The 26,957-nt window shown below is 42.5% G+C and overlaps 1 protein-coding gene across 6 annotated transcripts in view; it reads right to left on the reverse strand.

Moving 5' to 3' along the window:
* Positions 1-26,957, reverse strand: part of FOXP1 (forkhead box P1) — an 837,055-nt gene that overhangs the window by 441,283 nt on the left and 368,815 nt on the right. For all 6 annotated transcript variants that reach the window (XM_056524614.1, XM_056524620.1, XM_056524621.1 and 3 more), the window contains one exon: positions 8,057-8,127. The gene's annotated coding sequence lies outside the window, so the exon portion shown is untranslated. The remainder of the gene's footprint in view (positions 1-8,056; positions 8,128-26,957) is intronic.

Raw genomic sequence — 26,957 nt, forward strand, 5'->3', positions numbered from 1 at the left:
GACAGTATAAATCTGTTTTAAAGGAGTAGTGTCTTCTCACTTTGTCAGCATCATGGATCACATGGCCAAAAGTCACTGAATAAAACTGCAGGGATTGTGCTGTATCTTAGTCAGTACAAGTAAATGGGGTCACACTGCAACCAAAAAACCCACCTGTGGCCCTCATGGAGAACAACACAACAATCTTTGGCCTACCCCTGCATATGTCAGATCCAACTCAAGGTTAGCGCTTCAAATATAAAAAGGTTATCTCATGATGTCATATTAGAGCATATAGACTTCCGAGAGGGGAGTCTCGAGTGCTATAAGACAGAATAGAGACAATCTGTAAGAGTTCTGCCCACACTGGCAAACCAGGTCTCTACACACATTACATTGATGGCAATAAATCTAAATGGCCGACGTGTGATGCTACAATTAGCCCAGACGATAACAGTGGATTGTCAGGGGTTAGAATATCCAAACTATCCAGCTATTGGCAGATCAGTGCTGCAGATTTCATTTAGGAAGGATTTAGAAAGAAAGAAGTTAGTTTTTTTTTTTATACGCAACAGACCCTTTTAACAGATGTACAGTGCTATACAGAAGTGAATAACCGTGAATAACTGTGGTTTCCCTTTAAGAGTCACTGATCCATAGCAGTGAGAGGATTCACAGTATCACTACAATAGCATTCCCCATGTCGAGGGAAAAGCAGAGGGAACTGCTTCTTCGTGATACCTGTAAGAGAGCCTGAGGGCTATGCAGCTTATCACAATGTTTAAGCGCCATTCGGAAGCCTGCAAAGTACATTACTGCAAGTAGCAGCTCATGAAAAATACAGTGAAAAACTGCTAGTGGCAGAAACACTTAACTTCCTTGTTAGCAACCTCTCTCATGTGGCACTTTAACACCGAAAAGTTGTTTATTATGTTCCGTGCCAGGCAAAACTGATTAAATGGGGCTCTTAAGAATCAAAGCGTTATAAATTCATGGAAATACAGCGAGCAATAAATTCTGTGGAATTAAAAGCTTAGCGCGCTTCTATTAGTGATTTAGGGTGTTTGCATTGTTAATACTGATCTGTAGCAATGCTATTCTGCTATAACAAGGGCGCCCACCAGTTTGTGAACCGGCGCAGACATTCAGCGCACTGACTTCTATGCGTATACCCGACGTGAGTACACAGGAAGAAGATTGCTTGTTTATTCATAAGAAACAAAAAAGAAACAGAGCGTCTCTACGGATAATGCAGGTTGAAATTGAGGTTCTGAAATCCTGAATACTTTAAATTACTGTATCACAAAAGTATTAGGAGTTAGCAGGGAGCGAATGAACAGTCAATATATCGACGAGAATAAAGTTAAATTCCTTTAATCTGGTATTAATGGGATCTGGAAGCAGACAAATGTTCTGGATTATTGGAGGGAAGTATAAAAATATGACTCCATTTACTCAGAAGTGCACAAGATTATGAGAATTTGCAGATTAAAGAAGCCATTTTACCCAAACGGCCCCTTTAATCTATGGCATGTGGACATCATAGAGGGGGGGTGTCAAATCTTACCTGAGACCATTGCATATAATGACACAACCTTTTAATTTGTTTCAATAAAGGAAGGATTATTTAAATTTGTGCTGGATCACCTTCTTCTTCTTTGTTTGCATATCCTTGTACTACGGGACTACATCTGCAGTGCTGAGCTGGAGTTTTTTTCACATTTGAATCTTCCGGTTCATGGGATGGTCACATAAAAAGCGGGACTGTCAGGAGCTATACTGTAACTATTAAGTGTGAGAACAGGGATGTAACTATGATGGGTACCGAGGGTGCAGTTGCAACTGAGCCAGGGAGCATAATGGGGGCCATTAGATTCTTCTTCATCATATAAATAACTATAAATAAAGCATTATAGTTAAGGGGCCCAGCAGCTCTATGTAAAAAGTACCTTGATTGTGAACCTCACTAAGAAGACCACAATGAGTCCTCTTTCTGTACAAAGCTACAAAGCTTTGGAATATTTAGAATTTTACCACCTATGCAAAATCCACCCTGTGTAGAATCACCCCCATCGATTCCCAGACTATATTTTCTATCTGTGGTTTAGTCTGTGACAAACTCGTAACAGGTCTTCCCATAAAGTCATCTGAAATGACCACATCCATTTATGCAAACCGTTTTTTCTACTTTTTTAATTAACTCGAAATGTTTTAATCAATATATTACTTCTTAGTCCTCCATGTTTTTTTTTTAAGAACACATATTTTACCCTTTCAGACATTTAACAGCTTTAGCACAGACAGCCAAAATGTATAGATTAATTTTCCTAAAAGAGCAGATTTTATCATAAAATTTTCACTTGACATCACCAGATTATAACAACGCGGTCATCAAAAAGTCCGGTCACCTTAGTCCATCTGGTGTATGACAGGATTAGGACACATCTACATTACAAATAGTTGATCAAAGATCAGCCATAAAACATGACTGGACATTAAGGATGGAATGCGGAGGCCATTAACATTGCAAAGAGGATGCACAAAAAGAGTTAAAAAGGACAATTCTCTCTAAAATTCACCTAGGTTGTGTTACCCATAATGCCCTTATATTGTTGAAATTTTTGAGTTATAGATTTAAGTACAGCTTTTGCAATCCTCTTCTTTGGAGTTTCAGTTCAACAGCCGGGGTGTGGCTGGAAGAGGGTCTTCAGGGCATGGTGGGGGTTCGGGCAGGTGGGATATCTTCCTCAGGTAGTATAATCGACAGATGAAGTTGCACTCCAGCATTAAAAAACCTGCTGTGTTTTATTCATACGTTACTGAGTGGTGATGTCAGGAGTATGGAGTGTGACCTCCAAGGCCACTGACTGGCTGCGGCAATTACGTGACCTCTAGGAAGGTGAATGGGGGCTCAGCGCATGATGTCATGATTAAGTATTAGTTTGTTCATTTAGGGTAGGGTCACTCGTGCCATATTTTGCTGCTGCATATTTTTCTACCATTGAAGTTAATTGGTAGCAATATCAGCTGCACATTAGCTGGGTAGAAAATATAAAGCAGCAAATACGCAGAAAAATATGGCATGTGTGACCCTACCCTTAATACTTTTTTTTAGGCCTTTTACAATTTTTATTTACTTTTTTAAACCCTTTACGTTGTAGTTATTCAAGATGGACAGTAAATAGATTGTATGCAAATAGAATTTAGGCTTGCCAACAATACTTCACAATAGGCTAAAAATTATATTAGGTTTGTACAACAGCTAACTATCACCCCAAAACAACACAACTTATAAAGTCTTATTGTAAAGCATTCAAACCAGCAGTTAACATAAAACGCAGTACAACTTCCATTTTACATAAATTCACAGTGAACATTGATGGATGTTAACGATCAAACAAAGCACTAGTCTTGTCATTATGGTGTAGGTGTAGCAATTTTCTTCCTTCATTTTAGTTTCTACTATAAATAATATTTCCTATACAAAATGTAGAAATGCAATAACTATTACTTATATAGAGAGATTAATATAGGCAGTATAGATAGATAGATACATTGTAAGATACAAGCTTAACCCCTTAAGGACTCAGCCCATTTTGGCCTTAAGGACTCAGACAATTAAATTTTAACGTTTTCATTTTTTCCTCCTCGCCTTCTAAAAATCATAACTCTTTTATATTTTCATCCACAGACTAGTATGAGGGCTTGTTTTTTGCGCGACCAGTTGTCCTTTGTAATGACATAACTCATTATATCATAAAATGTATGGCGCAACCAAAAAACACTATTTTTGTGGGGAAATTAAAACGAAAAACGCAATTTTGCTAATTTTGGAAGGTTTCGTTTTCACGCCGTACAATTTATGGTAAAAATGACGTGTGTTCTTTATTCTGAGGGTCAATATGATTAAAATGATACCCATTATTACATACTTTTATATTATTGTTGCGCTTAAAAAAATCACAAACTTTTTAACCAAATTAGTACGTTTATAATCCCTTTATTTTGATGACCTATAACTTTTTTATTTTTCCGTATAAGCGGCGGTATGGGGGCTCATTTTTTGCGCCATGATCTGTACTTTTTTTTGATACCACATTTGCATATAAAAAACTTTTAATACATTTTTTATAATTTTTTTTTAATAAAATGTATTAAAAAAGTAGGAATTTTGGACTTATTATTTTTTTTTTCGTTCACGCCGTTAACCGTACGGGATCATTAACATTTTATTTTAATAGTTTGGACATTTACGCACGCGGCGATACCAAATATGTCTATAAAAAAAAATTTTTGCGCTTTTGGGGGTAAAATAGGAAAAAAAAGGACGTTTTACTTTTTTATTGGGGAGGGGATTTTTCACTTTTTATTTACTTTTACTTTTACATTTTTTTACACTTGAATAGTCCCCATAGAGGACTATTCATAGCAATACCATGCTTGCTAATACTGATCTGTTCTATGTATAGGACATAGAACAGATCAGTGTTTTCCGTGATCTTCTGCTCTGGTCTGCTCGATCACAGACCAGAGCAGGAGACGCCGGGAGCCGCACGGAGGAAGGAGAGGGGACCTCCGTGCGGCGTTATGAATGATCGGATCCCCGCAGCAGCGCTGCGGGCGATCCGATCATTCATTCAAATCGTGCACTGCCGCAGATGCCGGGATCTGTATTGATCCCGGCACCTGAGGGGTTAATGGCGGACGCCCGCGAGATCGCGGGCGTCGGCCATTGCCGGCGGGTCCCTGGCTGCTATCAGCAGCCGGGATCAGCCGCGCATGACACGGGCATCGCTCCGATGCCCGCGGTTATGCTTAGGACGTAAATGTACGTCCTGGTGCGTTAAGTACCACCGCACCAGGACGTACATTTACGTCCTGCTTCCTTAAGGGGTTAAGCATGCAATACACATGAATTAATTGACATTTAGTCAACCATCTAATGTGTATGTGGCCTTCCAATTCTTCCCAATTACAAATGTCAGAGGAAGAGAAGGGTCAGGCATTTTTTGACTTCCCATCCTTTTGTTCTCAGTGAGATAAACCACAGTTATAGGGGTACTGTGCCCCTAGACATCTTATCTCCTACCCAAACGATAGTGGGTACACAATGTGTGAATGCGGGGGTCCAGCCGCAAGGAATCCCTGTGATCTCCAGCCTGGCACCCCAGTAATCTGCATGTACAGAGCGAACTCCACTCCGTGTTGTATTACAAGCGACCACAGCCATCACACCTCCTCCATATATCTCCCATAGACATTAATGGAGGGGGTGTGATGACCACGGCCACCCGAAGCCTAGCACAGCTAAAGTTCTGAACAGAAATATTCAGAACGCCGGGGTGCCAGGCCAGAGATCCACCTCAATTCGACATCTTATCCTCTATCCTAAAAGGTGCCTGGCCATGGAGTGCCTGAATAAGGTGAGAGTGCTGTTGGCTAAATCACCATCTGAAACTTATGGTCAACTTCAAGGGATTATCCCAAGTAATATAAGTATTCACAGTATAGGGGATAACTATCTGATTGGTGGGGATCCGACTATTGGGACACTCAATGATCACGGAATGGAGGTGATTTGTCCTGAAAGTAGATAAAGCTGCATTACGCATGCCCAGCCACTGCTTTAAAAACCGGGATTTCTGAACATTCAGCAGCTGAGTTCACTGATTGGCAACATTTGGAAGCTCCAGAGAAAATAAATGAAGCAGCAGTTGAACATGCAGACTATTGGTAGATTTACTTGGGGCACACTCTGGGATACCGACTGATCAGCAGGATATACTGTATGCTGTGGTAAAGAATTAGTTAAGTCACGTCTCTAAAAATAAAACAAAAAAAACAAAAAAGCACATTTCATAATTTGTCTCAATTTTGCAGTCCGTTTTCATGACTGACTTCAATGGAAAAGAAAAAGTCATCATTCATTTTCCCACCCAATGACTTTAGGTTTTGTTTTGTTGTCATAAGAAATAGACTGAGAAACTAATACAAACTTAGTTTGTAGATGTCGTAAGCTGAAAATTCAAAGTGAATTAGACTAAACCTAGTTAAGAACAGATATATGATTGATGGATGGATATGAGCTAGATACAAATATAACATGAAGGGTTAAAAAGTGATGCTATGATGATGATACAAATTAATATTCGATTTACCAAGTCATGTCCTTACAGGGTCAGAGATGCAGGTATGAGTACTGACATCACACGGCACAGCAGTGACTGGCTGACGCTGACATCGCGGTTGCCATGGTGTTTAGATAACTATTAATATTAGAAAAGGATGATTATGAATCCTGGAGATGAACATCAGGCAGGTGACACTCTTGTTCCACAGTACTGCTATGTGCTAATCTCAGGAACTTCAGTCTCAAGGCACATTAGCACCCTGGGGCCAATTCCATGTTGCAGTATAGGAGGTGATGAGGAAAGTGTACATTGCTTATAAAAAATAAACCTTGTAAATACCTTCTCAACACTTATACATTGAATATACCGATAAAAAACTGAAATAACTGAATGATCTGGATTTGAAAAATGCTAATGTTAATGTTTTTCCTTGGAGGGATAGAAATTAATTCTCCACCTCAGATAATAGAGGAGGCCCACCCTTGTAGCCTCCATTGCAGAAGGAAAGAAGAATGTGGTTCACATAAGTGGACAATCTGCAGCAGTTCATATGAAATATGGGCAGACTGTACAGCACTGAAAGGGCATTCTGCTAAGTGACTAGAGTGTCAATCTCACAGAAGTGTGACTATAGTAGTTTGACACCTCCAAGATCATGGTCCTAATTCCCAGTGTAGAGGTGGCCATTTGTGAAAACTCTTCCTTGAATTAGTGGGCATACAGAAACAGTACCAATGCAATAAAAGTGAGATCAGAATTGGTCTGGCCAATGGCACCTTTAAAATCATGGCCCTAATACCCTATGGAGAAGTGACCCCAGTGACCCTCATATTCAGAAACCTAGAAATCACATTTTGTTTGACATGTCTACTTAACATGTCGGGAAAGTCTCTCACAGAAATAGCAGGTCCACTACATAATATGCACACCAAGAAAACACCCTTATTTGGTTGTAGTAATAGAGGCCCCAGCCCCAGAAACTATGTATCTTCAAAACCAGTTTTTAGCCCAGTTACCTAAACTTACATGGCTGCTTTCTTCCAAAATAGTGCCACAACTGTTCACAGATTATTAGTAGTATTAGAGTTCACCTATGTTCAGTAGCACTTACTTGCAATACTAGACATAACCAATGGACAGGTGTGGCCCTTTTATGGAAAATAAGTAGCCATTTTTTACTTATCTTTACCAATTTAAAGTGGACCTGTCAGCAGCTGAACAGGGGTAAATAAAAGGCCATGACTAGACAGGGCTTCTCATCAGCACTCCGGCATACCTTTGCCTGTTAATATGTAAAAGAGGCTCAATTGCCCAGGATGGCAAGAGCCAAGGATTAGAGAGCCCACCCCCTCCATGTCTGTTTGCATATGCCTACCCCAACATTTAATGACAGTGGGCATAGAGAAAGTGATCAAGAGTGGACAGGCTAACTCTGAGCTCTTACCTGGGCACCTGAGCTTCATTAACATATTAAAATAAGGGTTTATATCTGGTTGCTAAAAAAGGATTTTAGAGATTAAAAAGTATCCCCAGAATCCTGATGAAAAGCCCTATGTAGCCAAGATCTTGTTTTTACCTCTTCTCAGTTGCTGACAGGCCCGCTTTAAGGGCTTTGAAAATTTCCCATGTCAGCTTCAATTTAAGATCAGTAAATGTGGTGGAAGACCTGAAATATAAGTTAATTTGTAAGGTTAAATTGAATATACAGTAGGTGCAAATGATTGTTTCTTGTCGGAACTACTGTGAACTGGTGGTTGTATCCATGAAAAAACTTATGTTCAGCCACTCACAAGTCAAAATTATAATAGTCTAAGTTGAACTTCTTGAAAATATGAAGTAAAATGAAAGATGCCAGCAGCCTATACTTCTGCTCCAGTCTTATCCAAAAACAGTTAAACCTATGCAAAAATGAATGGAAACCAAAATGTTACAAGAAAAGTGGTTACCTTATATAAGTAGCTGGTTCTGCAAAGCAATCTTCACTCACAACCAACAAAAAAAGGTCAATCTCTTTACCCTGAGGACAAAAAGAAAAAAAATACATATCAATTGAGCATAAATAAATGAGGAGTGCAGGCAAGCACGTCAGCAGCAACATTCATTTCATTGGGCATGAGCAAACATAAGTAAATAAAATACATATAATAATGAAAACATACACAAATGAATCCAATTGTGCTTAATGGTGAATGACATCCACAGAGTTAATAAAAACAATATGTCATAGGACAGTTGCTTATCAGTACCAGCCAGCACTAGTCTCTTCAATTCACAAGAACAACACAGGCTTTTGGAAAAGAGAGCAGAGGAGACGGCTTTGTATTCAGAATTAAAAAGTGCTGTGAAATTACTTCAGTTACTAATATGTCCATTCAGTGGCAGATGAACTAGGATTCCCATCCCGCACAGTGTTAGATTAGACGTCATGGAAAACACAGGCGCACAAAAAACATTGGGTATACACTTGTGGTCAACATTATTGGCTCCTCTGAATTTTAAGTATATTATGTGAAATATCTTCTAAATTACAGTTTTTAGTGAAACTGCCTGTGTGTGTGTGTGTGTGTGTGTGTGTGTGTGTGTGTGTGAATGTATGTATGTATCTATCTATACATATATATATATATATATATATATATATATTCATATGTTTGATACATAAAAGCATAAATATAACAAAATAAAAACATGGCGGGAATAAAGAATGCAAAGCTGAAAATAATGCCAGGTCATTATTAATGTCCCCAGTGGTCCTAAAACAAAGGACAAAATCAGACTGACCTGCTATCATATAGAATGGGCCAGGAGAAACCCATGTGACTTTACTAAGGGCACATTTACACTACAGAATCTCCACCTGGAGTTTCTTTAAAATTCTAAGGGTGGGCAGCCCCAACTGAATCAGTCGGCGCTAGGACAACATGGAGATTGCCGCTCCCCAAGAATGGCAATGTATTCTAGGTGGTATTCTGCCAAAAGAATAAACATGTTCATTCTTTTGGCAGCGTGAATTGAGCAGCAGAAAGCTCCACTGCTGAAATTCCATAGTGTGCATGTGCAGCGGAATCCCATTGTGGGGCGGCTTTGCTGCCTCGACACTGGAGACCTTGAACGTATTGTTAGAATAATGAAATCAGCCTATTATCTGAGCATTTTAAAGTAAATTGTGCTCCAAAATGTAAAGAAAAATAGATTTGAGTCGAACAAAAGTGGGTCCATAAGAAGTATAATGACCCAGCATGTAATGCTGGAAATGCGTCAGTCTGTTGTGTGACCTGGAGTTACTACCTGCCTGTATTTTATGTATCTACAATAAAGGTGTCATGTCTGTCTATGTCTGTGTTTACACATAGCCATTTGGATTTGCTTTTATGTGAACAGTTTTATGTTCCCTGGTCAGGAAATAGTTAATGCCTCTGGCTTTTTCAGTCAATAGCCTTTAAGGTGTCACAGGACAACAAAGGGAGGTGCAGACAAGATGGAATGTGCGGGGGGTTCAACAGTCACACGGGGCGACGGTCCGTATCGCTCACTCGAGCTTCGTCAGGCCCCTGGCGGCCGGGGGCCTGACGAAGCTCAAGTGAGCGATACGGACCGTCGCCCCGTGTGACTGTTGAACCCCCCGCACATTCCATCTTGTCTGCACCTCCCTTTGTTCACCTGTGAAACCTGCAAATGAAGAACCCTCCGTGATCTACCTGCAAACGTGGTGAGTGTTCTGTTCTTCCTATCTTCTATAGTGATGATCAATGCCTTGTTCCTATAATGTGTAGCACCATCAATGCAAGAGACGAGGAGTGAAAGCCGGTTCTGGGACTGTGAAAGTTAAATTAGCACCAACCAGGAGTTAACCATTTAGGTAGTGCCAGGAAGTATTCCGAGCTGAATATAGGAGTGTAGCCTTTAAGGTGTGTCTACATAAGATCAGAAATGACTAGCTTCAGTGCTGGTGATACTTCATTAAATCTTGCTACTGCCATGCTGGACATGCTGCTAATGGAGGCTTTGGGTGAAACACTCCTTATTTGAGCTTTTAAATCTACTTTCTCTGTTTTAGCATGCACCTTGTATGTTTTGGTTTTAGCCATGGTTAGGTGGCATGCTCTTAGTGGATTTTAAGCTGTGTTTGTATAGTCGGTTTTAGGGTTGTTTATCATTTCTGCTATGTGTCTGTTCACACTGTTTTTTCTTGTATCCATGATTTTTCTTGTATCCATTACATGAAGTTCTGTGTTTTATATTTCTGTTTTCCTACTGGGCCAGCATCCTGTCCACACTGGTGAGTGTGCCACTGGCCAATAGTCTATTTGGATTTATTATTGATGGCTAACGCATCAGTTTGTGTGTCCAGTGTGAAAAGTGTCCTATGTTAGATCCCTGATACTGCTCCATGGGGACTCCTTGTCTACTGGAGGTGTTCGGAGTGATTGCTATCCATGTCTTGTGTTCAGTGTGAATAGTGTTCTATAATTATATCCTGTGTATTTAGGCATCCCTGTTACCTGTCCATGGGGACTCAGAGGATATTGTTATTACTGCGTCTACTGGAGGTGTTCTGAAGGGATTGTGATTATTCCTGTCTTGTGTTCAGTGTGAACAGTGTTGTATAAATATATCCTGTTGTATCTGTTTTTCTGAGTTGTAACTTGACATCCCTGTTACCTGTTCATGGGGAATCCGTGTCTACTGGAGGTGTTCGGAGGGATTGTGATTATTCCTGATTAGCGATTGATCCCTGTTTCTGGTCCATGGGGCATTATAATGTATTCCTGTCTGTTCCTAAAGTCTGTTGACTCATTGGTTTTCCTGTCTGGTGTTTGAACTCTATGTTTATTAGTTCTTGATTTCAGATCTTTGGAGTTCTGTACATGACTAATGATCTATAGTGTCCTCTGTTCACGACCACGGATCTATATTGTCCTCTGTTCATGTCTGCTTATATAGTGTCCTCTGTTCATGTCTGCTTATATAGTGTCCTCTGTACTAACTCTCTGATCTGTGTCCTCTGAAATTTATACTATAGAGTTCTATGTTCCTGTTAGGTTTCTGGTTTGTGACTGACAATTTATTATGCCCCTGCACTTTAGTTCAGGGAGGGATGGGGCAAGTAGGCAGGGAGATCGGTTTTAGGGTCGGTTTAGGGCTCACTCTCCATGTCCCCTGTCACCCTGGTCGGTCTCTGACAAAAGGATTGGGACTTTAAAGAGAAATGCTGAGGACCCTTGTTCTTGGTTGAAGTATGTGTTTAAGCAATCCTTGACACCAGTGCAGCACGCATAGAGAACTTGGGTGATCTTTACCTGTATTTCATAGAAGGGATTCCCTTCTATGGAAAGGTACTAAGATGAGGAACTAAACTAATAAGGAGCATGGAGCATCTTAGATATGAGAAAAGATTAAAATTATTACATTTATTAAGTCTTGAGAAGAGACATATAGGGGGGGGCGTGGTCAATAAAAAAAAAAAAAAAAAGGAAACTCTGATGCTGGTCTGGCAGCAAGATACTTGTTCAAATCACCTGGCAACTTGATAGCCTGAGACTTGACTGAGACTAAAGAGAACAGGATACAGATTTTCCAAAAGTCCCATAGACTTGCATTAAAATCCTGATCACTTAAGTAGCTGGCAAATCTCAGGCTATGAAGTTACTGGTAGATTTAAACGGGTATTTTGTTGCCAAACAACATCGGAGTTATGCTAGTAAATGGACTGTACAGAAAATATGGGGATAAACTATTTCATGTAAGAACCCCTCAAAACACAAGGGGCACTCACTCCTCCAAGAAAGACAAGGTTCAATCTCCAGAGGAAACAAATCTGTTAATCTTTGGAACAGTCTACCTCAGGAACTGGTCACAACAGAAACAGATAAGGGCTTATAAAAAGGCTTAGACAAATTATTAGAACAAAATAACATTAATGTGTATGCAAAAAGTATAGAGTTGTTGTCTAAAGTTACCCCTCCCCTACATGCACATCTTATACCCTCCCTTGGTTGAACTTGATGGACATGTCTTTTTTCGACTGTACTAGCGATGTAATTATGTAACTATGTAACAATACTTGTAAAGTCACTGAGGTCATGATTTTTCCATAGCGCGTATCCAACAGAAGCATTTGGAGTCAAAGGTTATTTGTGTAAAATATTAAGAAATTGCTTAAAAAGCATTTCATTAATATATTATATAGAAAAAAATATTAAATAAATGAAAGGCTTTGCACTTGTCTCTCTGTATGATGAAAAGTATATTGCCTCCAATGAGATGTGAGCCCATTGGGGGTTGAATTATTTTAGGGGTCTGGTATTGAATCTGAAATGTATTTGGAGTATTTTCTGGGTCTAAATTAATTAAGCGCTTAAGTCTTTGATCTGAATTAACTTTGGGCTATGGTGTCTGTACTTAGGGGTCTGGTCTGACGTCTGGATTAATTTTGGGGTATGGTGTCTACATTCACTTTATTAGCTATGCTTTACTGGTATTAGGTTGGGTACCCTCTTGCCTTTAGAACTGTCTTCATTCTTCATGGTATACTTTCTACAAGGTTCTGGACACCTTCCTCAGAGATTTTGATCCATATGGACTGCAGATTGGTCGGCTGCACATATATGATGGAAATCTCCTGTGACCTTGTTGTCATGTGTGAGATGATGTGATCTTTGTGACATGGTGCATTATCCTGCTGGAAGTAGCCATAAGAAGATGAGTACCCTGTGGTCATAAAGGGATGGACATGGTCAGCAACAATGCTCAGGTAGGCTGTCCTATTTAAACAATGCTCAATTGGTACTAAGGGGCTAAGTGTGTGCACCACACCAGAAAAAAAATAAAATAAAAATAAGACGTATGGGCAGGAATAAGGCTCCTTAGTGACCACTTTATAAAACACATATTGGTGGTCACTAAGGGGTTAACTGACAACTAGGTGCCGCCATTCTCCTTGTTACTAAGATGTATCCCAACGCATTCTGATTGAATACGGTCAGGGAACACAACCCTTTGACATGGTAAATTGTAAAAGCCAAATGTCAATCAATTCATACAAGCAGAATAAGGACACACTATACTTTTTAGCCATAAATAAACCTGTCAGCACATGAGGTGTTCTCTATAGATATAGTGTGACAGGGCAGTTGTGGGGAAGGGGAGGTCCAAGTTTGAGGTACCGCCCAGGGCCTAAAGTCAACTAATACCATCACTGGCCTCACCAGAGAACATGTGGGAAACCTAGTCAATATAAGAATATCAGATGTCACCAAGGAGATCTGTGATGGAGAATGATTATAGACTTAATCATATATTAGAGAATTTGTTTTAGCAGCAAAGCTGAACTGGAAATGGAGAAGATAATTTTTGATAATTATTTGCAACAATGGATAATAATTTGTAACAATATAGAAAGCCACTTAATGAATTGTAATTGAGCTTTGGTTCAGGACTAATTATAAATATAACAACACAATTAAGCAATTATCTTGTTTTTATTATAGTCGCTGATTATTTTTTAACAATTCACACCAGGATTTTTCTCATTTTAAAAACGTGCGAACAGTAAGAAGGCAAAAATTTAAGTGAATGGAACTTACGAACACAGAGGGTCCTAGGTGTTCCATGTCCTGAAAGGCCCAGGAATTACACCCCCACCGATCACACATTACTGCTCTTTAATCGCTGCACAACTTGATGTATCTAAAGAAACACTCTAGGAAGAACTACTATATTATAGGATGGAGCATGGTACAGGGTTTCAAAGAACACCTTAGGCTGCTTTCACACTATAAAATTCATACGCTTTAATGATCCCATATGGCCGTTAGAAAATCCCATTATAGTCTATGGGATTTTTACATTATCCGTTTTAACCCGTTATAGTCCGTTATTAATAACAGACATTATTTTGTGATGGGAAAATGAACGGAAGAAATAGTGCATGCACTATTTCTCCCATTACTATCTTCCGTCACAAAATAACGTCCATCATTAATAACGGACTATAACGGGTTAAAATGGATAATGTAAAAATCCCATAGACTATAATGGGATTTTGTAATGGCCGTTTAATGGCCGATTTTCAGGGTTTTCATAACGGAACATCAAAAGGATCTTTAAAACTGATGAATTTTATAGTGTGAAAGCAGCCGAAGGTTAAGTTTTCACTTGTTTTTTTTTTCTGGCCATTTTTGGAAAACTGCCACTGCAGTTTTTGAGCCAAAGCCAGAAGTGTATTAAAAAGGAATAGGAAATATAAAGGAAGAACTTATACTTCTCCTCCCTTATGGATCCACTTCTGACTTTGGCTCAAAAACTGCAGTGGAAGTTCAGCCTCAGACAGAATCCATGTCTCATGCATCACCCTCTCAAACCCTAGCTTAACAAAGTTTTACCAAAAGCATTATTTTAACTGTGCCAACAGGAAGCACAAAAATCATACAAATTTAACAGAGAAATAAAGAGCAAAATGTGCAATTTTCATGATATCTCATGAAGCAGTATTTCCATCTCTTAATTTTGGTTTCTTAGCCCCTGAGGACACTGAAGTTGGTTGGAAAGCTTAAAGCAGGCAAAGTGGAAAATATATGCATTTTGTGTAACTCCCATTGACTTTAACGGGAGTTGTGCAAATGGAGCAGCCCTAAAAGCTAACTCCTGAAGTTACATAAACAATGTAGAGTCGACATACCAACTGCATTGTGAGTTGTATTTTGTTGTAACATTTACTATTTCAATATTGTGATAAATGTGAGCCTCTCCTTGTGTTACCATGTCCAGCAGCAAAATGCACAGTCATTTACAACTCTCCTTTTTTTGTGTAGCTTGCACTAACAATTGCACCAGAAATGCCACTTTTTCATTAGTAAATTTGTTGGGAAAGCCTATATCCCTCTAGCCAAGCCCCCTTTTACCAAGGCCATGCACCATTTTTGGACCCGGCAAACAAATGTCAAAAAAAGTATGTAAAAGTCATCATTAATGTGGTACAAGTCAAGTGCACCAGTTTTTGGCACAAAATTCTGACACATTTGCAGTAACAAATCTGGGACTATTTTTCTGATGTTTATGTAAGTACCTAACAACGTCACTGCCTTCTAGAATAACTATGCAATTACCAATGAAAATCTCTTTATTTACCTATATCGTTCTATTTTAAAAAAAAATTGCAGACTCTAAACCAGGCATAGGCAACCTTCGGCACTGCAGATGTTTTGGACTACATCTCCCATTATGCTCTTACAGCCAAAATGCTGAAAAAGCATCATGGGAGATGTTGTCCAAAACATCTGCAGTGCCGAAGGTTGCCTATGCCTGCTCTAAACACACACAACATTTAATGTATCCAGGACTGGATTAGGTTTGGTGGAAGCTTCTGGGCAAAATGTTTAGTGGGGGCAGACACATATAGGATATGGGGTATTCAGGCATGTCTCTATTGATTAAACAACCATGGGGGACCCCAATTTTCCTGTGAGGCTGGAATTCCAGAAGTGAGCAAAAAATGTAACTATCCATACAGTCATGGGCGTAAATGTTGCCACCCCAAAATGAAGTATTTCTCATAGAAAAGGATTTCAGTAACACATGTTTTGCTATACACATGTTTATTCCCTTTGTGTGTATTGGAATTAAACCAAAAAAGTGAGGAAATAAAGCAAATTCAGAACTCTCCAGCACTTTATTGCCATCCATTTCTGGGTGTTTTTTGATGTATGTTTGGGGTCATTGTCCTGCTGGAAGACCCAAGATCTCAGACGCAAACCCAGCTTTCTGACACTGGGCTGTACAGTGCGACCCAAAATCCATTGGTAATCCTCAGATTTCATGATGCCCCAAAACATTATTGAACCTCCACCATATTTCACTGTAGGTACTGTGTTATTTTCTTTGTAGGCCTCATTCCGTTTTCGGTAAACAGTAGAATGATGTGCTTTACCAAAAAACTCTTTCTTGGTCTCATCTGTCCACAATACGTGTTCACAGAAGGATTTTGGCTTACTCAAGTTCATGTTGGCAAAATGTAGTCTTGCTTCATTATGTCTCTGTGGCAGCAGTGGGGTCCTCCTGGGTATCTTGCCATAGCATTTCATTTCATATAAATGTCGACAGATAGTTCACGCTGACACTGATGCTCCCTGATCCTGCAGGACAGCTTGAATATCTTTGGAACTTGTTTGGGGCTGCTTATCCACCATCTGGACTATCCTGCGTTGACACCTTTTATCAATTTTTCTCTTCCGTCTACACCCAGGGAGCTTAGCTACAGTGCCATGGGTTGCAAACTTATTGATAATGTTGTGCACTGTGGACAAAGGCAAATCTAGATCTCTGGAGATGGACTTGTAACCTTGAGATTGTTGATATTTTTCCACAATTTTGGTTCTCAAGTCCTCAGACAGTTCTCTTCTCCTCTTTCTGTTGTCCATGCGTAGTGTGGCACACACAGACACAAGATGCAAAATGAAGTGAACTTCTCTCCTTTTTATCTGCTTTCAGGTGTGATTTTTATATTGCCCACACCAGTTACTTGCCCCTGGTGAGTTTAAAGGAGCATCACATGCTTGAAACAATCTTATTTTTCCACAATTTTGAAAGGGTGCCAATAATTTTGGAGTTTGGTGAGACATTATGTCCTATTTGATTTTTTCTCCTTTTTTGGTTTAGTTCCAATACACACAAAGGGAATTGTGTATAGCAAAACATGTTGTCACGATTCGGCTTACAGGTTGTGGATCCACTGTGTCAGCGAGGGATTGGCGTGGACCGTGCTGGTGGACCGGTTCTAAGAGGCTACTGGTGTTCACCAGAGCCCGCCGCAAAGCGGGATGGTCTTGCTGCGGCAGTAGCAACTAGGTCGTATCCACTAGCAACGGCTCAACCTCGCTGACTGCTGAGAAGGCGTGGGACAGAAGGACTAGGCAGAGGCAAGGTCAGACGTAGCAGAAGGTCGGGGCAGGCGGCAAGGTTCGTAGTCAAGATGGATAGCAGGAGATCAGGTAACACAGGCTTGGACAACACTAAACGCTTTCACTGGCACAAGGCAACAAGTTCCGGCAAGGGAGTGCAGGGGAAGTGAGTAGATATAGCCAGGGAGCAGGTGGAAGCTAATTAAGCTAATTGGGCCAGGCACCAATCATTGGTGCACTGGCCCTTTAAGTCTTAGAGAGCTGGCGCGCGCGCGCCCTAGAGAGCGGAGCCGCGCGCGCCAGCACATGACAGCCGGGGACCAGGACGGGTAAGTGACTTGGGAATGCGATTCGCGAGCGGGCGCGTCCCGCTGTGCGAATCGCATCCCCGCCGGCAATGTCAGTGCAGCGCTCCCAGTCAGCGGGTCTGACCGGGGCGCTGCAGGGAGAGAGACGCCGTGAGCGCTCCGGGGAGGAGCAGGGACCCGGAGCGCTCGGCGTAACACATGTGTTACTGCAACCCTTTTTTGTGAGAAATACTTCATTTTCTTGAAAAATTTCAGGGGTGCCAACATTTACAGCCATGACTGGATTGCTATAACTTATCCAGGGAAACTTTTGCCTTATAACATGTACTATGTTCCCTATATCCTCTCCCTATAGTCTGACTTTAAACAGAAATAAGGTGTTGATATTTAAGCCAGAAAATTACAATTTGTATTAGTTCTTCAAACTTAAAAATTAAAGCAGCCATGACATATAAATGGAAAATATTACACTACCGAGAGAAAGGATATGGAAACTGATACACTTTTGATTATGTGTCATAGCTTTACTCTATAAATCTCACCTTCAAGGTAAAGTATAGTGATTAAGAGAGAATCAAAGATATCCTGATAAGTTCAATATTTTCTAAATACCACTACCACAATCCGCTACTCAGTAATATTATTTTTACAAACTATGAAGAATTTGACTTTATTTCATTCAATAGTGAATCAATATTCTGCAGACAGCTTTTTGTGGTGACTGCCTACAGAATTTCACATAAAAATATAACCACAAAACATGGTGTAATAGTTCCCAGACTAACCGTACTTAGCATTCGGTGAAGCATTATTTTTAGATATTCACTGCGCAAAAGGCCAACATCAAAGAAGGGGCTGGTAGGTGTTAAATCATGGGAACTTGCAGAAATTATTTTAGGCACAACTTATGGTGTCCTCAGGAACAGGTCATAGATGCAAGGTAAAAATTATATAGAAAAAATCCAAGAACATTTTAGAATACTAATACAAGGCTCTAGCTGTACGTATAATTATTGACTAAATACAAGCTTTGTAGACAAAACTGTTGGCAAAAATAAAATAAAAATTTCAAAGAATTCATAGATTTAAAACTTTCTACAGATGCAATCAAAACGATTCAATAGATGCAATAAAAACGTTTGCAAATTAGGTTTGTTTAAAATATTTACAAACTTTAAGCTTTTTGCGTTAAACTAAACAAAAATTAAAATAGCTCAACACTACTGATATAACAAATGTTTTTTTCAAAGCCAAAGCAAAATACTTTTGTATACATAAAGGAAATCAATATGGTAAAGGAGGAGAGGATATTTAATAGAAGAAACACTACCACAACAGGACATAGTTTTATATAAGAGGGGTAAAGGTTTATGCCGTAATATGAGGAAGTATTATTACTTTACTGAGAGGGTAGTGGATGCATGGAATGGCCTTCCTGCAGAAGTGGTAGCTGCAAATACAATGAAGGAGTTTAAGCATGCATGGGATAGGCATGAGGCTATCCTTTATATAAGATATAAATAGGTATAAGTCTATCCTTTATATAAGATAGGGATAGGTATAAGGCTATCTTCATATAAGATAGGGATAGGTATAAGTCTATCCTTTATATAAGATAGAGATAGGTATAAGGCTATCGTTCATATAGGATAGAAATAGGTATAAGGCTATTGTTCATATAAGATAGAGATAGGTATAAGGCTATCCTTCATATAAGATAGAGATAGGTATAAGGCTATTGTTCATATAAGACAGGGATAGGTATAAGGCTATCCTTCATATAAGATAGAGATAGGTGTAAGGATATCCTTCATATAAGATAGAAATAGGTATGTCTATCCTTTATATAAGATAGGGATCGGTATAAGGCTATCGTTCATTTAGGATAGAAATAGGTATAAGTCTATCCTTCATATAAGATAGGGATAGATATAAGGCTATCGTTCATATAAGACAGGGATAGGTATAAGGCTATCCTTCATATAAGACAGGGATAGGTATAAGGCTATCCTTCATATAAGATAGAGAAAGGTATAAGGCTATCCTTCATATAAGATAGAGATAGGTATAAGGCTATCCTTCATATAAGATAGAGAAAGGTATAAGGCTATCCTTCATATAAGATAGAGATAGGTATAAGGCTATCCTTCATATAAGATAGAGATAGGTATAAGGATATCCTTCATATAAGATAGGATAGACATACCTATTTCTTTCTATAAGATATGGTTAGGGACTATTTATAATATTCAGAATATTGGGCAGAAGAGATGGGCCAAATGGTTCTTATCTGTGGATGCATTCTATTTTTCTTTAAATGACTACTGCAGTGGAGAAAACTGTGACAATGTAATGAGGTCCTGCAGCTGACCAATGATCTTCCCGGCAATTAAATATCAAAAAAAAAAGGGAGAAGTGCACAAAAATATAACTTTTATTTGTTCATTGAAAGCTCATCAATAATCAATATGAACCCTAATATCATAAAATTTCATATATAGCTTGCCTGCTGTTGCTGGTCTTACCAGAAGGCACACATAAAGCCAAAAGCAGGTTGGCACAATAAAAGATACTCAATTGAAAACAAAAAGTACCCTCAGACACCAACGTGTTTCTACCACAGTCAGTGGTGTCCTTAAGGGGAAACAGGGTATTATGGTTAAATCATAGCTAGATGCACAGTTGGATACCAAGTTATGATTCACAGAGTTGCAGGTGGGTAAGGCAGTGTAGTAATATGCAACCAATCATGGGACCACAGAATTTACTGTCCCACAGAAATGCCACCTATTCTACAACCAGACCCCGCTGTTCAAATCCAAAGCCTAAAGAGGAGAGTGGATCAGCAAAGATTCCTCTGGGCGGTTACCACCCGGTCTCCGCCTCAAGGCAGGAGACGGCAGGGAGCAAGATAAGACTTGCTACTGAGCGGTCCCAACTGCAGTCTCAGAATTATTCAACACCTTTATGATAAGCATTTTTATCACTTAGTAGAGCACCCTTTTCCTGTTATGACCTGCTGCAAATGATATACATAGAAAGACATCAGTTTCTTGCCACTTTCCTAAGGAATCTTATTCTATCTATAGACAATACTTGGGTTTCTATATTCTTGGGTTTGTGTGTTGCAGCTGCCTTCTTCAACTCCCATCTAAGATTTTCTATGAGGTTCAAGTCAGGTGAGGGTGATGGCCTCTCCAGAATGTTCTAGGACTTCTTATACCAAGTTGTGAAGGATTTTGAGATATATTTGAGATTATTATGGAGCTAAAGTTCATATAGGCTTCAGCCCACTCACAAAAGAAATTATGTTTTTTCCTCACTTCCTGGTTCTTAAATCATCTTGCCCTTGTTACGCCGAGCGCTCCGGGTCCCCGCTCCTCCCCGGAGCGCTCGCTACACTCTCCTCAATGCAGCGCTCCGGTCAGATCCACTGACTCGGGGCGCTGCGATACCGCCTCCAGCCGGGATGCGATTCGCGATGCGGGTAGCGCCCGCTCGCGATGCGCACCCCGGCTCCCGTACCTGACTCGCTCTCCGTCGGTCCTGTCCCGGCGCGCGCGGCCCCGCTCCCTAGGGCGCGCGCGCGCCGGGTCTTTGCGATTTAAAGGGCCACTGCGCCGCTGATTGGCGCAGTGGTTCCAATTAGTCTGATCACCTGTGCACTTCCCTATATCACCTCACTTCCCCTGCACTTCCTTGCCGGATCTTGTTGCCATCGTGCCAGTGAAAGCGTTTCCTTGTGTGTTCCTAGCCTGTGTTCCAGACCTCCTGCCGTTGCCCCTGACTACGATCCTTGCTGCCTGCCCCGACCTTCTGCTACGTCCGACCTTGCTTCTATCTACTCCCTTGTACCGCGCCTATCTTCAGCAGCCAGTGAGGTTGAGCCGTTGCTAGTGGATACGACCTGGTCACTACCGCCGCAGCAAGACCATCCCGCTTTGCGGCGGGCTCTGGTGAAAACCAGTAGTGACTTAGAACCGATCCACTAGCACGGTCCACGCCAATCCCTCTCTGGCACAGAGGATCCACTACCTGCCAGCCGGCATCGTGACAGTAGATCCGGCCATGGATCCCGCTGAAGTTCCTCTGCCAGTTGTCGCTGACCTCACCACGGTGGTCGCCCAGCAGTCACAACAGATAGCGCAACAAGGCCAACAGCTGTCTCAACTGACCGTTATGCTACAGCAGTTACTACCACAGCTTCAGCAATCATCTCCTCCGCCAGCTCCTGCACCTCCTCCGCAGCGAGTGGCCGCTTCTGGTCTACGCCTATCCTTGCCGGATAAATTTGATGGGGACTCTAAGTTTTGCCGTGGCTTTCTTTCCCAATGTTCCCTGCACTTGGAGATGATGTCGGACCAGTTTCCCACTGAAAGGTCTAAGGTGGCTTTCGTAGTCAGCCTTCTGTCTGGAAAAGCCCTGTCTTGGGCCACACCGCTCTGGGACCGCAATGACCCCGTCACTGCCTCTGTACACTCCTTCTTCTCGGAAATCCGAAGTGTCTTTGAGGAACCTGCCCGAGCCTCTTCTGCTGAGACTGCCCTGTTGAACCTGGTCCAGGGTAATTCTTCCGTTGGCGAGTATGCCGTACAATTCCGTACTCTTGCTTCAGAATTATCCTGGAATAATGAGGCCCTCTGCGCGACCTTTAAAAAAGGCCTATCCAGCAACATTAAAGATGTTCTGGCCGCACGAGAAATCCCTGCTAATCTACATGAACTCATTCACCTAGCCACTCGCATTGACATGCCTTTTTCCGAAAGGCGTCAGGAGCTCCGCCAGGATATGGACTCTGTTCGCACGAGGCGTTTCTTCTCCCCGGCTCCTCTCTCCTCTGGTCCCCTGCAATCTGTTCCTGTGCCTCCCGCCGTGGAGGCTATGCAGGTCGACCGGTCTCGCCTGACACCTCAAGAGAGGACACGACGCCGCATGGAGAATCTCTGCCTGTACTGTGCTAGTACCGAACACTTCCTGAAGGATTGTCCTATCCGTCCTCCCCGCCTGGAAAGACGTACGCTGACTCCGCACAAAGGTGAGACAGTCCTTGATGTCTACTCTGCTTCTCCACGTCTTACTGTGCCTGTGCGGATATCTGCCTCTGCCTTCTCCTTCTCTACTATGGCCTTCTTGGACTCCGGATCTGCAGGAAATTTTATTTTGGCCTCTCTCGTCAACAGGTTCAACATCCCAGTGACCAGTCTCGCCAGACCCCTCTACATCAATTGTGTAAACAATGAAAGATTGGACTGTACCATACGTTTCCGCACGGAGCCCCTTCTAATGTGCATCGGATCTCATCACGAGAGGATTGAACTTTTGGTCCTCCCCAATTGCACTTCTGAAATTCTCCTTGGACTTCCCTGGCTTCAACTTCATTCCCCAACCCTGGATTGGTCCACTGGGGAGATCAAGAGTTGGGGGCCCTCTTGTTCCAAGGACTGCCTAAAACCGGTTCCCAGTAACCCTTGCCGTGACTCTGTGGTTCCTCCTGTAACCGGCCTCCCTAAGGCCTATATGGACTTTGCGGATGTTTTTTGCAAAAAACAAGCTGAGACTCTACCTCCTCACAGGCCTTATGATTGTCCTATCGACCTCCTCCCGGGCACTACTCCACCCCGGGGCAGAATTTATCCTCTGTCCGCCCCAGAGACTCTTGCCATGTCTGAATACGTCCAGGAAAATTTAAAAAAGGGCTTTATCCGTAAATCCTCCTCTCCTGCCGGAGCCGGATTTTTCTTTGTGTCCAAAAAAGATGGCTCCCTACGTCCTTGCATTGACTACCGCGGTCTTAATAAAATCACGGTTAAGAACCGCTACCCCCCTACCCCTCATCTCTGAACTCTTTGATCGCCTCCAAGGTGCCCACATCTTTACCAAACTGGACTTAAGAGGTGCTTATAATCTCATCCGCATCAGAGAGGGGGATGAATGGAAAACGGCATTTAACACCAGAGATGGACACTTTGAGTATCTGGTCATGCCCTTTGGCCTGTGCAACGCCCCTGCCGTCTTCCAAGACTTTGTTAATGAAATTTTTCCTGATCTCTTATACTCCTGTGTTGTTGTATATCTGGACGATATCCTGATTTTTTCTGCCAATCTAGAAGAACACCGCCAGCATGTCCGTATGGTTCTTCAGAGACTTCGTGACAATCAACTCTATGCCAAAATAGAGAAATGTCTGTTTGAATGCCAATCTCTTCCTTTCCTAGGATACTTGGTCTCTGGCCAGGGACTACAAATGGATCCAGACAAACTCTCTGCCGTCTTAGATTGGCCACGCCCCTCCGGACTCCGTGCTATCCAAAGTTTTTTGGGGTTCGCCAATTATTACAGGCAATTTATTCCACATTTTTCTACCGTTGTGGCTCCTATCGTGGCTTTAACCAAAAAAAATGCCGATCCCAAGTCTTGGCCTCCTCAAGCGGAAGACGCCTTTAAACGGCTCAAGTCTGCCTTTTCTTCGGCTCCCGTGCTCTCCAGACCTGACCCATCCAAACCCTTCCTATTGGAGGTTGATGCCTCCTCAGTGGGAGCTGGAGCTGTCCTTCTACAAAAAAATTCTTCCGGGCATGCTGTTACTTGTGGGTTTTTTTCTAGGACCTTCTCTCCGGCGGAGAGGAACTACTCCATCGGGGATCGAGAGCTTCTAGCCATTAAATTAGCACTTGAGGAATGGAGGCATCTGCTGGAGGGATCAAGGTTTCCAGTTATTATTTACACCGATCACAAGAACCTCTCCTACCTCCAGTCTGCCCAACAGCTGAATCCTCGCCAGGCCAGGTGGTCTCTGTTCTTTGCCAGATTTAATTTTGAAATTCACTTTCGGCCTGCCGATAAGAACATTAGGGCCGATGCTCTCTCTCGTTCCTCGGATGCTTCTGAAATTGAACTCTCTCCGCAACACATCATTCCTCCTGACTGCCTGATTTCCACTTCTCCAGCCTCCATCAGGCAAACTCCTCCAGGAAAGACCTTTGTTTCTCCACGCCAACGCCTCGGAATCCTCAAATGGGGTCACTCCTCCCATCTCGCAGGTCATGCGGGCATCAAGAAATCTGTGCAACTCATCTCTCGCTTCTATTGGTGGCCGACTCTGGAGACGGATGTTGTGGACTTTGTGCGAGCCTGCACTATCTGTGCCCGGGATAAGACTCCTCGCCAGAAGCCCGCTGGTTTTCTTCATCCTCTGCCTGTCCCCGAACAGCCTTGGTCTCTGATTGGTATGGATTTTATTACTGACTTACCCCCTTCCCGTGGCAACACTGTTATTTGGGTGGTCGTTGATCGATTCTCCAAAATGGCACATTTCATCCCTCTTCCTGGTCTCCCTTCAGCGCCTCAGTTGGCTAAACAATTTTTTGTACACATTTTTCGTCTTCACGGGTTGCCTACGCAGATCGTCTCGGATAGAGGCGTCCAATTCGTGTCTAAATTCTGGAGGGCTCTCTGTAAACAACTCAAGATTAAATTAAATTTTTCTTCCGCATATCATCCTCAATCCAATGGACAAGTAGAAAGAATTAACCAGGTCTTGGGTGATTATTTACGACATTTTGTTTCCTCCCGCCAGGATGACTGGGCAGATCTTCTACCATGGGCTGAATTCTCGTATAACTTCAGAGTCTCTGAATCTTCCTCCAAATCCCCATTTTTCGTGGTGTACGGCCGTCACCCTCTTCCCCCCCTCCCTACCCCCTTGCCCTCTGGTCTGCCCGCTGTGGATGAAATTTCTCGTGACCTTTCCATCATATGGAGAGAGACCCAAAATTCTCTCTTACAGGCTTCATCACGCATGAAGAAGTTCGCGGATAAGAAAAGAAGAGCTCCTCCCATTTTTTCCCCTGGAGACAAGGTATGGCTCTCCGCTAAATATGTCCGCTTCCGTGTCCCTAGCTACAAGTTGGGACCACGCTATCTTGGTCCTTTCAAAATTTTGTGCCAGATTAATCCTGTCTCTTACAAACTTCTTCTTCCTCCTTCTCTTCGTATTCCTAATGCCTTTCACGTTTCTCTTCTTAAACCACTTATCATCAACCGTTTCTCTCCCAAATCTGTTCCTCCCACTCCTGTTTCCGGCTCCTCGGACATCTTCTCCGTCAAAGAGATTCTGGCATCCAAAAAGGTCAGAGGGAAAACCTTTTTTTTAGTGGATTGGGAGGGTTGTGGTCCAGAAGAGAGATCCTGGGAACCTGAGGACAATATCCTAGACAAAAGTCTGCTCCTCAGGTTCTCAGGCTCTAAGAAGAGGGGGAGACCCAAGGGGGGGGGTACTGTTACGCCGAGCGCTCCGGGTCCCCGCTCCTCCCCGGAGCGCTCGCTACACTCTCCTCACTGCAGCGCTCCGGTCAGATCCACTGACTCGGGGCGCTGCGATACCGCCTCCAGCCGGGATGCGATTCGCGATGCGGGTAGCGCCCGCTCGCGATGCGCACCCCGGCTCCCGTACCTGACTCGCTCTCCGTCGGTCCTGTCCCGGCGCGCGCGGCCCCGCTCCCTAGGGCGCGCGCGCGCCGGGTCTTTGCGATTTAAAGGGCCACTGCGCCGCTGATTGGCGCAGTGGTTCCAATTAGTCTGATCACCTGTGCACTTCCCTATATCACCTCACTTCCCCTGCACTTCCTTGCCGGATCTTGTTGCCATCGTGCCAGTGAAAGCGTTTCCTTGTGTGTTCCTAGCCTGTGTTCCAGACCTCCTGCCGTTGCCCCTGACTACGATCCTTGCTGCCTGCCCCGACCTTCTGCTACGTCCGACCTTGCTTCTGTCTACTCCCTTGTACCGCGCCTATCTTCAGCAGCCAGTGAGGTTGAGCCGTTGCTAGTGGATACGACCTGGTCACTACCGCCGCAGCAAGACCATCCCGCTTTGCGGCGGGCTCTGGTGAAAACCAGTAGTGACTTAGAACCGATCCACTAGCACGGTCCACGCCAATCCCTCTCTGGCACAGAGGATCCACTACCTGCCAGCCGGCATCGTGACAGCCCTCCACGCCCTGTAGGTTTCCAGTGTCTTACTTATATGGGTTGAAGGGGTACTCCGGTAGAAAACTTTTTTTTATTTTATTTTTTTAAAATCAACTTGTGCCAGAAAGTTAACCCCTTAACAACCACGGACGTAAACGTACGTCCTGGTTTGGCGGTACTTCCCACACCAGGATGTACATTTATGTCCTATGTATGACTGCAAGCATCGGAATGGTGCTCGCATCATACACGGCAGGTTCCGGCGGATGTCCGCCATTAACCCCTCAGATGTGGTGATCAATACAGATCACGGTATCTGCGGCAGTGCAGTACTTTGAATGGATGATCTAATCACCCGCAGCGCTGCCGCGGCGATCCGATCATCCAGCATGGCGGCCGGAGGTCCCCTCACCTGGCTCCGGCCGTCTCCCGGGGTCTTCTGCTCTGGCTGAGATCGAGCAGACCAGAGCAGAAGATCACCGATAATACTGATCGGTGCTATGTCCTATGCATAGCACTGAACTGTATTAGCAATCAAATGATTGCTATAGGATAGTCCCCTATGGGGACATAAAAAGTGTAAAAAGAAAAGTAGAAAAATTTAAAAAAAAAAAAAAGTAAAAAAAAGGGAAAAATCCCCTCTCCCAATATAAATTTAAATTGTCAGTTTTTCCC

The sequence above is a fragment of the Hyla sarda genome, chromosome 6 (assembly GCF_029499605.1).
Source record: "Hyla sarda isolate aHylSar1 chromosome 6, aHylSar1.hap1, whole genome shotgun sequence".
Lineage (NCBI taxonomy): Eukaryota > Metazoa > Chordata > Amphibia > Anura > Hylidae > Hyla > Hyla sarda.